Source organism: Budorcas taxicolor, chromosome 19 (assembly GCF_023091745.1).
Source record: "Budorcas taxicolor isolate Tak-1 chromosome 19, Takin1.1, whole genome shotgun sequence".
Taxonomy (NCBI): domain Eukaryota; kingdom Metazoa; phylum Chordata; class Mammalia; order Artiodactyla; family Bovidae; genus Budorcas; species Budorcas taxicolor.
Window position 1 is genome coordinate 4,647,308 of NC_068928.1, and position 13,176 is coordinate 4,660,483.

Genomic DNA, 13,176 nt, shown 5'->3' on the forward strand with positions numbered 1-13,176 from the left:
ATTTTTAGTAGTTTTATTTAAAAAAACTAAAAACTTTTTTTGCTGACAATTTCAACTTTGTTTTTTCAAAATGGTATTCTCTCAATTTCAAAAATTTACAAAGCTTATCTAAGAAATATATGGTGCAAGAATAGCTATAGATTTACTCTTATAGGATAGCATAATTCCCTATGCCTTAAGTTAGATATAGCTAAAATAAACCACAAAATTTTGGGAAATTTAAGTATGGAATTCACTTGTATCTGTAGATATATACACTTATTGCTCTGCTAGACTGGAGTAGTAGAATAAGCAAGGGCGATAGGATCCTCACATTATTCCTGAAGAGGGTTGCTCTAAGTTGAGTAAGCAGAATAAAGATTTGAAAGATGGGATGACATCTTCTAAACTGTTAACAGAGTTATAGACATCTTGGAGGCCAAGACCAGAATTTCCAGCCTTGCAAGCAGTTAAAAGAAATGGGAGAAGTTCTTTTAAACAAAGAGTGCTGCCTGGCTGTAAATCAGAAAAGACAAGGCAACAAAGTATCAGCCTGCTAAAGAGTGATTATGGGCTGGCCCTGAGGAATTGTCACTGTGTTTGTGCAAGACAGAAAGAGTAGTTGTTGTTTTATTGGCCTTTCTAGCTGATTGTATAGACTCTTCTGTTGCTCAAGTCACTGTGGTATAAGAACAGTGGCTTTCACATATGTTGGCTCATTCTGTAGCAAAAAATACTAGTATATATATATGGCCCAGCATATAGCTATACTTATACAACCAATAAGTAATTGAAATAAAAGTTTAACAAGCTGACATGTAAGTCTTATTTTTGAGTATATGCCATACATTTATTCTGTTTCTCCATTTTATAAAATCACCCGTATATATGTACATAATGTGAAAGTGAAAGCATTAGTCACTCAGTTGTGTCTGACTCATGGCGACCCCATGGACTTGACTGTAGCTTGCCAGACTCCTCTGTCCATAGAATTCTCCAGGAAAAAATACTGGAGTGGGTTACCATTCCCTTCTCCAGGGGATCTTCCCAACCCAGGGATCAAACCTGGGTCTCCTGCATTGCAGGCATATTCTTTACCATCTAAACCAGCAGGGAAGCCTCGTATATATAGAATAAATCTGGCATCCTGGTTTGCTGGGCAGAGGCACCTTTGTTGAGTTGTAAATGCTTTACTTGTTGTATATTAAAGGGGAGAGACAAAGGGAGCATCTCACTCCATTATGATGCTGATGTTTATCTACTGAACATATAATTTTTATAAAATTGAATATATGTTATTTACTTGTCTGTAGTGATATGGATACCATATATATTTTCTATTCAAATAAATGCTAATCAGGGTGTGGCATCAGCATCATAATGAAGTGAGATGCTCTCTTTGTCTCTCCCCTTTAATATACAAGTAAAACATCCATAACTCAACAAAGGTGCCTCTGCCCAACACACCAGGATGCCAGATTATTCTACACACTGGTACATCTAAAGGTATGTGGGCTGGAACACACAGAGGAGGCAGAACCAGGGAAACAGTGGAACCAGTGTCTGCAAGCCCAATCCCAGTAGCTGAACCCACAGCCCCAGAGAACCCAGTAGCAGCAGGGGAGGCAGCACACATGATTCTCACCTCTGGACCACAGGAGCACCCACGGCCACAGATAACTGGCAGCAGTGGCAGTGGGCCTGTGACCCTGCTCCTCCATCTGGGGAGGGTCCCAAGAGTCTAGCCTCTTACCCCTTCACTGCAGTGACTGAATGCATGAACCCAGCAACACAAGATGTGGCTCACGGGCTTAGCTCCTCTTCCCCCACTTCTCCCACAGTGACAGAGCCTGTGACTTGGGACATCCTGGACACTGCAGAGGCATGCACCATCCCAGTCCCCCAGGCAGGGACCCCAGTGACACCTGCTGCAGCAAGGCAGCAACAACCCTGGAGGCACAGTGATGATATCAAGACAACTGGGCCACAGTTCTGACTGAGACGGAAGAGGAAAGTGCATTTCTCAAAGTGACCACAGCTCAGGTTGTTGTTCAGTCACTCACCCATCTCATCCTCATCCTGGTTACCTGACAATTCAGGTAAGAGACACTGAAAACTGGTGTCAAAACACTCCCTGGAAAACAAAAGAAAGACCCCTAATTTACAACCTGTTGAAACATTAGATCAAGTGGAGTGGGGGAAGAGTTTACCTAAAGAAGAAAGGACAATACTTACTTCAAATGTGCCAATTGTGGTGCCAACAAACACCATGAAGAGCCACAGTAACATTTTATCACAAAAGAAATGACAAATCTTCAGAAACCAAACTTTGTCATAGAATATTTGATCTAAAGAATATAAAATTAAAAAATAATTGTCATGGGGACTTCTCTAGTGGTTCAGTCGTTAGAAATCTGCCTTCCAATGCAGGGGGTGTGGATTGGATCCCTGTTTGGAAAGCTAAGATGCCACGTGCATCTTAGTCAACTAAGCCTACATGCCACAAGTGGAGAGGCCACACACTCTAGAGCCCATCCATCACAACAAAAGAAGAGCGTGAGCTAAAATGAAGACCCCGTGCAGCCAGAAACAAAATATAAAATAAAATCATCTGGCAACATAAGCAGTAAAAAAAAAAAAAAAGAAGAAGAAGAAGCTGTCATGAAGGAATTTAGTGAGTCACAAGAAAACTCAAAAGGACAGTTCATGAGCTCATAAATAAAATGAATGAACAGAAGAAACATTTTACCAAAGAGATTAAAATTCTAAAAAAGAACCAAACACAACTTTATGTTAGACATAAAGTTAGAGTGTTTAGAGATTTTAGAGCTTGAGAAACAAGACAACGAATGCTTTAGAAAGCATTAGAAATGGAGTAGATGACATGGAAGAGAGAATTAGCGAGCTTGAAGATAGAAATATAGAAATGATACGTGTAGAAGAGGAAAGAGAAGATATTTTAAAAATGAGAAAATTCTATGGATGCTATCTGACTCTTTTAGCAAGGGCAATATTAGGGTAATGTCTATCCCAGAAGAAAAAGAGAACAAGAAAGGAGAAGAGTTTAAAGAAACAATAGCCAACAACTTCCCAAACCTGGGAAGTAACTGAATACACAACTCCATAAAACTAAGAGAACACCTAATTGTCACAATGCAAAAAGACCTTCTCTAAGACACATTTCAATTAAATTGTCAAAAGTCAATTAAAAAGAAAGAAACTTAAAGGGGAAAATGATCCTACAAAGGAACCCTATTAGGCATGAGAAGATTTCTCATCAGAAACTCTATATGACAGGAGAGAAGATATTCTCAAAACACTGAAACATAAACACAGTCACCCAAGAATCTCTATCCAACAAAGCTATTATTTGGATATAAAGAAGTATGTTTACAGACAAACAAAATCTGAGGGAGTTTATCAACACTAGACCTGCCTTACAAAAAAGTATTGAAAGGATCTCTTCTACTAGAATCAAAATTCAAAAGTACACAAAACCTTGAGTCACATGATAAGTAGACAGAATCATAAAATTGCTACTCTATCAGAATAGATTTTAAAACATTTTATTATAGCATAATGGTGAAGGGAGGAGAAAGTAGAAAAAATAACTATAGCTATTTCAATTTGATAACAAACTCACAACATAAAGTCCTTAATTGAAGGAAACAAAACAAAAAGGTAAGAGGAAAAGGACAGAGCCTGTATAGGCAAATAAAGATGAGATGTTATCAGCAGGAAAAAAGGACTACTATATCAGCAATACATTTTGTACAAACATCATGGTAACCACAAACCACAAATCTAGAGCAGAAACATGAAAGAGAAAAACATCGTATAAAGCCACTCAACCAAAATAGCAGACAGAGAATGCAAGGGGAAAAAAAAATATGCAGATATTGAGCAACCAGAAAACAAAAGATAAAATGGCAATTCTAAATCCTCATCTGTGAATAGTCATCCTAACTGTAAATGGATCGATTTCCTCAACTCAAAAGCCAATTAAAATAAATAAATTTATATTTTAAAAAAGCCAGAGTGGATGGATGGATTAAAGAAGAAGACACAACTGTATGTTCTCTCTATAAGTCTCATCTCAGCTCTAAAGACAAACATGAGCTCAAAGTGAAGGGATGGAAAATGATTACCCTAAACAAATAGCAACCCTCAAAAACACATGTGTAGCTATACTCATATCAGACAAAATAGACTTTGCCAGAAAACATAACAAAAGACAAGGATGAACATTATATAATGATAAAGGGGACAATTCAACTTAAGATGTAATAGTTGTTCATATATATGCACCTAATAAAGGAGAAAAAACATATAAAGTAATTATTAACAGAACAAAAGGGGAAATTGATAGCAGTATGACAATAGTAGGGGACATTAACATCCCACTTACATGAATGGGCAAATAATCCAGACAGAAAATCAACAACCAAATAGTGGCCATAAGTGAAAATTAGACCAGATAAACTTAACAGATTTATGCAGAACATTTCATCCAAATGCATCAGACACATTCTTTTCAAGCATGCATGGACCATTCTCTAGGATACACCATGTATCAGGTTAGAAAATAATCCTCAACAAATTTAAGGGGATGGAAATTAGTTCAAGGATCTTTTCTGATCACAGAAACTAGAAGTCAACTGCAAGATCAATTGATCTTTTCTGATCACAGAAATTAGAAGTCAACTGCAAGATCAGTTGATCTTTTCTGATCACAGAAACTAAAAGTCAACTTCAAGAAGAAAGCTGAAAAAATCACAAATGTGGAAATTGAACAATATGTTATTGAATAACTGTTTGGTCAACAAAAAAACATAGGAAATTTTAAATATACCTGAAGATGCATGAAAATGAAAACACAATTAATTAAAATTTATGAGATGCAATAGAAGTGGTACTTCAAGGGAATTTTATACCAAAACAGGTTTACTTAGAAAAAAAAAAAAAAAGCAAGAAGAAAAAAAATCTCTAAACACTCTAACTTTATGTCTAACAGAACTAGAGAAAGAAGAATAAGCAAAGTCCAAAGTAAATTGAAGGAAGGAAATAATAAAGATCAGAGCAGAAATAAGTGAGATAGAGACTTTAAAAAAATAGAAAAAATCAGTGAAATTAAGAGCTGGTTCTCTGAAAAGATAAAATTTAGATACCTTTAGTAGACTCACTAAGTAAAAAGAGAGAATGTTCTGATAAAATCAGAAATTAAAGAGGAGAAACAATGAATAACACAGAAATACAAAGGATTATAAGAGAATGTTAAGTCGGGTATTAGAGTAATGAATTCCTTGAAACATATAACCCCCTAAGACTGAATTAAAAAGAAAAAGAAAGTATAAATAGAAAATCTCTAACAAAGGGACTTAAAGGGTAATCAAAAACCTTCCAAGAAACAAAAGTCCAGAACCAGAGAGCTTCATGGGTGAATTCTATCAAACAATGAAAGAAGATTTAATATACTCTTTCCAAACTCTTCCAAAACAGAGAAGAGGAAGGATTACTTCTTAACTCATTCTAGAAGCCAATATTACCCTGATATCAAAACCAGACAAATAAAACACATGCAAAAAAATTACAGGCAGATATATCTGATGAACATTGATGTAATAATTCTAAAAAATATTAGCAAGTCAAATACAACAATACATTTAAAGGGTCATGTGCCACAGTCAAGTGGGATTTATTCCAGGGAAGCAAGTATGGTTTAACATCTATAAATCAATCAGTGTAATACACCACATTAGCAAAATAAAGGATAAAAGTATATGATCATTTCAAAAGATGAAGAAAAAACAGTTGAGTTGACAATATTCAGCATCCATATATAATAGAAACTCTCAATAAAATGGGTACAGGTGGGATATACCTCAACACATTAAGGGTCAGATATAACAAACCCATAGCTCACATCATACTCAACAGTGAAAAACTAAAAAACTATTTATCTTTTAGGAACAGGACAAAAATACCCACTCTTGTCACTTTTATTCAACATAGTACTGAAAGTCCTACACAGAGCATCATCTAGAAAGGATAAGTTAGAGTCAATGCTCTTAATTCAGAAAAGCAAGAGAATTTATAACACTTGGAAACAACATTCCTTAAATTTTAAAGAGTTAGTTTCAGTATTAGCAGAGTTATGATTCCTTCAATCAGCTGAAAGCTCAAATCAAGTAAAATAAATTATCATTTTTAGAAATCAAGGTAATTATAATATCCACAGCTTGGTTATAATACAAGCAACGAGTGCTATTGTATGTTTGCTTATTCATTTTTTGCTGGAGGTATATTTAATTCCTGGGTTCCTTGAAGAGGGTAGTATGATAATTTTACTCTGAAACCCAGGCTCTTTCCAATATGCTATAGCAATTCTTAAAGATGCATATGAGGAGATTAACTAAGATGGGAATACTTCTTTGATATAGGTTATGTAAATTTCCCTGAAAAGATGTTGCTGCTGCTGCTAAGTCGCTTCAGTCGTGTCCGACTATGTGCAACCCCATAGACAGTAGCCCACCAGTCTCCCCCATCCCTAAGATTCTTCAGGCAAGAACACTGGAGTGGGGTGCTATGGCCTTTTCCGCTGAAAAGATGAGTAGGACTTATATCTGCTAAGTGTGCATAACACTTTTATGTAAGTCCTCCAACCTAGAGGTTTAAAAATTACATAAATACAAGCAACTTCCTGAAAAAGTCTCCAAATTTGTTTATTCTTCCACTAACAAAAACTGTAATCTTTCCTCTGCAAAATGGTGAGCAACTCTTTGAAAAGCTGTTTAGAGAAATCAGTTGTTGAGAGTAAATGAAGGCTTTAATCATGTATAGTCAGAAACCGTAGTTGAAGATCATGCATTTCCATGTGGCCTAATTTTAGGTGTCCTAAAAAGCTGCAGTCGTTATGCTATTATAAAAGCCTTAAATGCTTTTAAAACTTTCTGACTTAGCTAGCGATCAATAAAATTAATCAGCCTTTTCCTAAGCAATTAAGTATTGATAAGAGACTATCATTTCATTCTATTTTTTAGACATCATTAGAATAGGCTGCAGTCCATGAGGTCGCTAAGAGTTGGACACGACTGAGCAACTTCACTTTCACTTTTCACTTTCATGCATTGGAGAAGGAAATGACAACCCACTCCAGTGTTCTTGCCTAGAGAATCCCAGGGACGGGGGAGCCAGGTGGGCTGCCGTCTCTGGGGTCACACAGAGTCAGACGTGACTGAAGCCACTTAGCAGCAGCAGCAGCAGAATTTTATATTGACTGCTTTCTGCATACTTTTTTAAAAAGTTTTTCTACTGGTTATAAAATTTCTACTAGTTATACATAAAAAACAGGAAAGAAAATTTAATCATTTTAATCGTACCACCCAGAATCAATAACTTTTAGCATGACAGTGTACTTTAAGTTGGGTTTCCCAGGTGGCTCAGTGGTAAAGAATTCACCTGCCAATGCAGGAAATGCAGGAGACATGGGTTTGATTCCTGCATTGGGAAGATGTCCTAGAGTAGGAAATGGCAGCTCACTCCAGTAATCTTGCCCAAAAAACCCCCAGAGGAGCCTCTCAGGCTGCAGTCCATGGGGTCACGGAGTAGGACATGACTTAGAGACTAAACAACAACAGTCATTGATCAATCACTTAGTATATGTTTATTTAGCATCTTTGATGTATTTTGTGCTGAACTAGGAGCTTTAAAGAATGACACAGTTCTGAACTAGGAGATTTGGATATGAGTGGGAATGAGGGGGCAGTGTGATGGTCCTAAGAAATAGCATCCATATGAGCCCTGGGTTCTCATTCAAGCTGCACCTAACACTGAGCAAATAATCAAATTGCTCTGAGCCCATTCTCTCTGTCTTTAAGTGATAATTAAACGAAATGACCTACATGTAGCTCTTAGCAAGATCCCTGACCCATAAAAATATTCACTATTTGCTAGTACTATTTTTATAGTCACTTGCACTGTGATTTTAGGTAAACACTGAGATTTATGGAGTGCAGGATTCCTTAAAGCTCCCTTGAAAGTGCTGACATGTGCCAAGTCACTTCAGTCTGTCTCAGTGGTAGAGAAGTTGCAACCCTGTGGACTGTAGTCCACCAGGATCCTCTGTCCATGAGATTCTCCAAGCAAGAGCACTAAAGTGAGTTTTCATGCACTTCTCCAGGGGATCTTCCTCACCCAGGGGATCTTCCATACCCAAGGATGAAATCTGAGTTTCGTAGGTTTCCTGCATTGACAAGCAGGTTTTTTTACCACTAGCGCCATAGGTACTTTAGAGACAACATACAATTTCAGCACTTCCAGGCCATTGAATGGAGAGTCAGACAGTAGACTTCTCTACCACTGAGGACATCTAGAAGTCTTATCACAAGATCTATTTAACCAAAATACACATGCTACTCTGTGGGCACAGGAGGGCCGAGAGGAGCTACTCCACATTCAAGGTCAGGAGGTGCAGCCCTGAGAAGACACCTGTCATCCAAGGTAAAGAGCAGCGGCTGCACTTCCTAGAGCAGCCATGAAGAGATACCCCACAACCAAGGTAAGAGAAACCCAAGTAAGACAGTAGGTGTTGCGAGAGGGCATCAGAGGGCAGACACATTGAAACCATAATCACAGAAACCTGGCCAATCTGATCACACAGACCACAATCTTGTCTAACTCACTGAAACTAAGCCATGCTCTGTTGGGCCACCCAAGATGGATGGGTCATGGTGGAGAGGTCTGACAGAATGTGGTCCACTGGAGAAGGGAATGGCAAACCACTTCAGTATTCTTGACTTGAGAACCCCATGAACAGTATGAAAAGGCAAAATGATAGGATACTGAAAGAGGAACTCTCCAGGTCAGTAGGTGCCCAATATGCTACAGGAGATCAGTGGAGAAATAACTCCAGAAAGAATGAAGGGATGGGGCCAAAGCAAAAACAATACCCACCTGTGGATGTGACTGGTGATAGAAGCAAGGTGCGATGCTGTAAAGAGCTATATTCCATAGGAACTTGTAATGTTAGGTCCCTGAATCAATTGGAAGTAGTCAAACAGAAGGCAAGAGTGAATGTCGATATTCTAGGAATCAGCAAACTAAAATGCACTGGAATGGGTGAAGTTAACTCAGATGACCATTATATCTACTACTGTGGGACGGAACCCCTTAGAAGAAATGGAGTAGCCATCATGGTCAACAAAAGAATCCGAAATGCAGAACTTGAATCCAATCTCAAAAATGACAGAATGATATCTGTTCGTTTCCAAGACAAACCATTCAATATCATGGTAATCCAGGTCTATGCCCAACCCAGTAATGCTGAAGAAGCTGAAGTTGAACGGTTCTATGAAGACCTACAAGACCTTTTAGAACTAACACCCCCCAAAAATGTCCTTTTTATTATAGAGGACTGGAATGCAAAAGTAGGAAGTCAAGAAATACCTGGAGTAACAGGCAAATTTGGCCTTGGAATGTGGAATGAAGCAGGGCAAAGATAATAGAGTTTTGCCAAGAGAATGCACTGGTCATAGCAAACACCTCTTCCAGCAACACAAGAGAAGACTCTACACATGGGCATCAATAGATGGTCAAAGCGGAAATCAGATTGATTATATCCTTTGCAGCCAAAGATGGAAAAGCTCTGTACAGTTAGCAAAAGCAAGACTGGGAGCTGACTGTGGCTCAGATCATGAACTCCTTATTGCCAAATTTTTATTTCAATTAAAGAAAGTACAGAAAACCACTAGATCATTCAGGTATGGCCTAAATCAAATCCCTTATGATTATACAGTGGAAGTGAGAAATAGATGTAAAGGACTAGATCTGATAGACAGAGTGCCTGAGAACTATGGATGGAAGTTCGTGACATTGTACAGGAGACAGAGATCAAGACCATGCCCATGGAAAAAAAAATGCAAAAAAGCAAAATGACTGTCTGAGGAGGCCTTACAAATAGCTGTGAAAAAGAGAGAAGAGAAAAGCAGAGCAGAAAAGGAAAGATATAAGCATCTGAATGCAGAGTTCCAAAGAAGAGCAAGGAGAGATAAGAATGCCTTTCTCAGCGATCAATACAAAGAAATAGAGGAAAACAACAGAAATGGAAAGACTAGAGATCTCTTTAAGAAAATTAGAGATACCAAGGGATCATTTCATGCAAATATGGGCTCAATAAAGGACAGAAATGGTATGGACCTAACAAAAGCAGAAGATATTAAGAAGAAGAGGCAAGAATACACAGAAGAACTGTACCAAAAAAATCTTCACAACCCATATAATCACGATAGTGTGATCACTCACCAAGAGCCAGACATCCTAGAATGTGAAGTCAAGTGGGCCTTAGAAAGCATTACTACGAACAAAGCTAGTGGAGGTGATGGAATTCCAGTTGAGCTCTTCCAAATCCTGAAAGATGATGTTCTGAAAGTGCTATACTCAATATGCCAGCACATTTGGAAAACTCAGCAGTGGACACAGGACTGGAAAATTTCAGTTTTCATTCCAATCCCAAAGAAAGGCAATGCCAAAGAATGTTCAAACTATCGCACAATTGCACTCATCTCACATGCTAGTAAATAATGCTCAAAATTCTCCAAGCCAGGCTTCAGCAATACGTGAACTGTGAACTTCCAGATGTTCAAGCTGTTCTTAGAAAAGGCAGAGGAACCAGAGATCTAATTGCCAACATCCACTGGATCATCGAAAAAGCAAGAGAGTTCCAGAGAAACATCTATTTCTGCATTAGTGACTATGCCAAAGCCTTTGACTGTGTGGATCACAATAAACTGGAAAATTCTTCAAGAGGTGGGAATACCAGACCACCTGACCTGCCTCTTGAGAAACCTATATACAGGTCAGGAAGCAACAGTTAGAACTGGACATGGAACAACAGACTGGTCACAAATAAGAGAAGAAGTACATCAAGGCTGTATATGTCACTCTGCTTATTTAACTTCTATGCAGAGTACATCATGAGAAATGCTGGACTGGAAGAAGCACAAGCTGGAATCAAGATTGCCAAGAGAAATATCAATAACCTCAGATATGCAGATGACACCACCCTTATGGCAGAAAGTGAAGAAGAACTAAAAAGCCTCTTGATGAAAGTGACAGTGGAGAGTGAAAAAGTTGACTTAAAGCTCAACATTCAGAAAACGAAGATCATGGCATCTGGTTTTATCACTTCATGGGAAATAGATGGGGAAACAGTGGAAACAGTGTCAGACTTTACTTTTTGGGGCTCCAAAATCACTGCAGATTGTGACTGCAGCCATGAAATTAAAAGACGCTTACGCCTTGGAAGGAAAGTTATGACCAACCTAGATAGCATATTCAAAAGCAAAGATATTACTTTGCCAACAAACATCTGTCTAATCAAGGCTATGGTTTTTTCAGTGGTCATGTATGGATGTGAAAGTTGGACTGTGAAGAAAGCTGAGCACCGAAGAATTGATGCTTTTGAACTGTGGTGTTGGAGAAGACTCTTGAGAGTCCCTTGGACTGCAAGGAGATCCAACCAGTCCATTCTAAAGTAGATCATTCCTGGGTGTTCACTGGAGGGAATGATGCTAAAGCTGAAACTCCATACTTTGTTCACCTCATGCAAAGAGTTGACTCATTGGAAAAGACTCTGATGTTGGGAGGGATTGAAGGCAGGAGGAGAAGGGGAACAACAGAGGCTGAGATGGCTGGATGGCATCACCGACTCAATGGACATGAGTTTGGGTGAACTACGGAAGTTGGTTATGGACAAGAAGGCCTGGCATGCTGCAATTCATGGTGTCGCAAAAAGTCAAACACGACTGAGTGACTGAACTGAACTGGACTGAACTCTGTTTTAAATAGCAGAATTTAAACTGATTAAAAATATATTTTCCAGTCCTACACATAAAATATTGATATCAAAGGCAATTGTATTTTACACTGTTTTAATTACTGTACATTCAGTAAACATTAGACTGTTCCTTAAATGGCCTCCAACTAACCAACATGCCTGATAAACTCTTGCATTTCAATCCCTCTGTGATACTCACTGACTGATGCTTATAGTAACTGAATAGTCAGAACTAGTAGACAGTTCTCTAGTAGGATTCCCTGATAGTTCAGATGGTAAAGAATCTGACTGCAATGCAGGAGACCTGGGTTCAATCCCTGGGTCAGGAAGATCCCCTGGAGAAGGGAATGCTACCCGCCCCAGTATTCTTGCCTGGAGAGCTCCATGGCAGAGAAGCCTGGTGGGCTATAATCCAAGGGTCACAAAGAGTCAGATAGAACTGAGCAACTAATACTTTCACTTTTCACAACCAGTAGGCAATTCTCTCCTGTGACCATGAACTTCTGCAACCATTAGATCAATTAGGGATGTATTTGGTGGTAAGAATCAGCAAGCCCCAAGGAACTGTTTTTCTTTCTTTCCAAGATGTCAGTTATAGTTCAGTAACTCAGGATCTCAACAGTCAAGAACATCAGATTGCACTGTTCTCTTCTTTTTTGTCCCAGAATGGTTGCTGAAACCTCAGCTATCATGTCTATGTTCATCTCATCATGGAAGGAAAAAAGCAAGCGAAAAAAAGGAGTATTATCAATTGCATTGTCTTGTTTTCTTGGTACTGTTGCTAACTTCCTTAGAAAAGGAAAAAATTCTTCAAATGCTAAAACAACAGCTTTAAAAATGTTGCTGAATTGTTGCATTAGGAGTATGAGGGAAATTGTAAAACATTTGGAGAGAAATCATGAAAATCTTAAAAACTTCCTTGTTCCATTCAAAGATAGCAAAAATTGGAAACTTTGAAAGATGCACTATTGGTGTGTTTTATGTGAAAAAAGAAGGAACTTCACTGGGTATAACAATTCACAAAGAAAGTTCTTGACCCTATATCAAAGTACTGGCAAATAAGTGGGAACTTATATTCCTGATTAAAATAAAATAATGAAAGCTGAAAGCATATATGTTTACTTTCATAACGGTCTCTTCTTTAACTGACTTTTGAATTAACTAGTTGCTTCATTCTTTCACTCATTCATTCATCCATTTATTTAACATACTTCATGTTGGTGTATGGCAAAACCAATACAATATTGTAAAGTAATTAACCTCCAATTAAAATAAATAAATTTATTTTTAAAAGAAAAGAATAAAATCAATTTAAAAGTGTTTAAAAAAATCAGTGAATGACTGCTCTGTGCCAGGCAGCACAA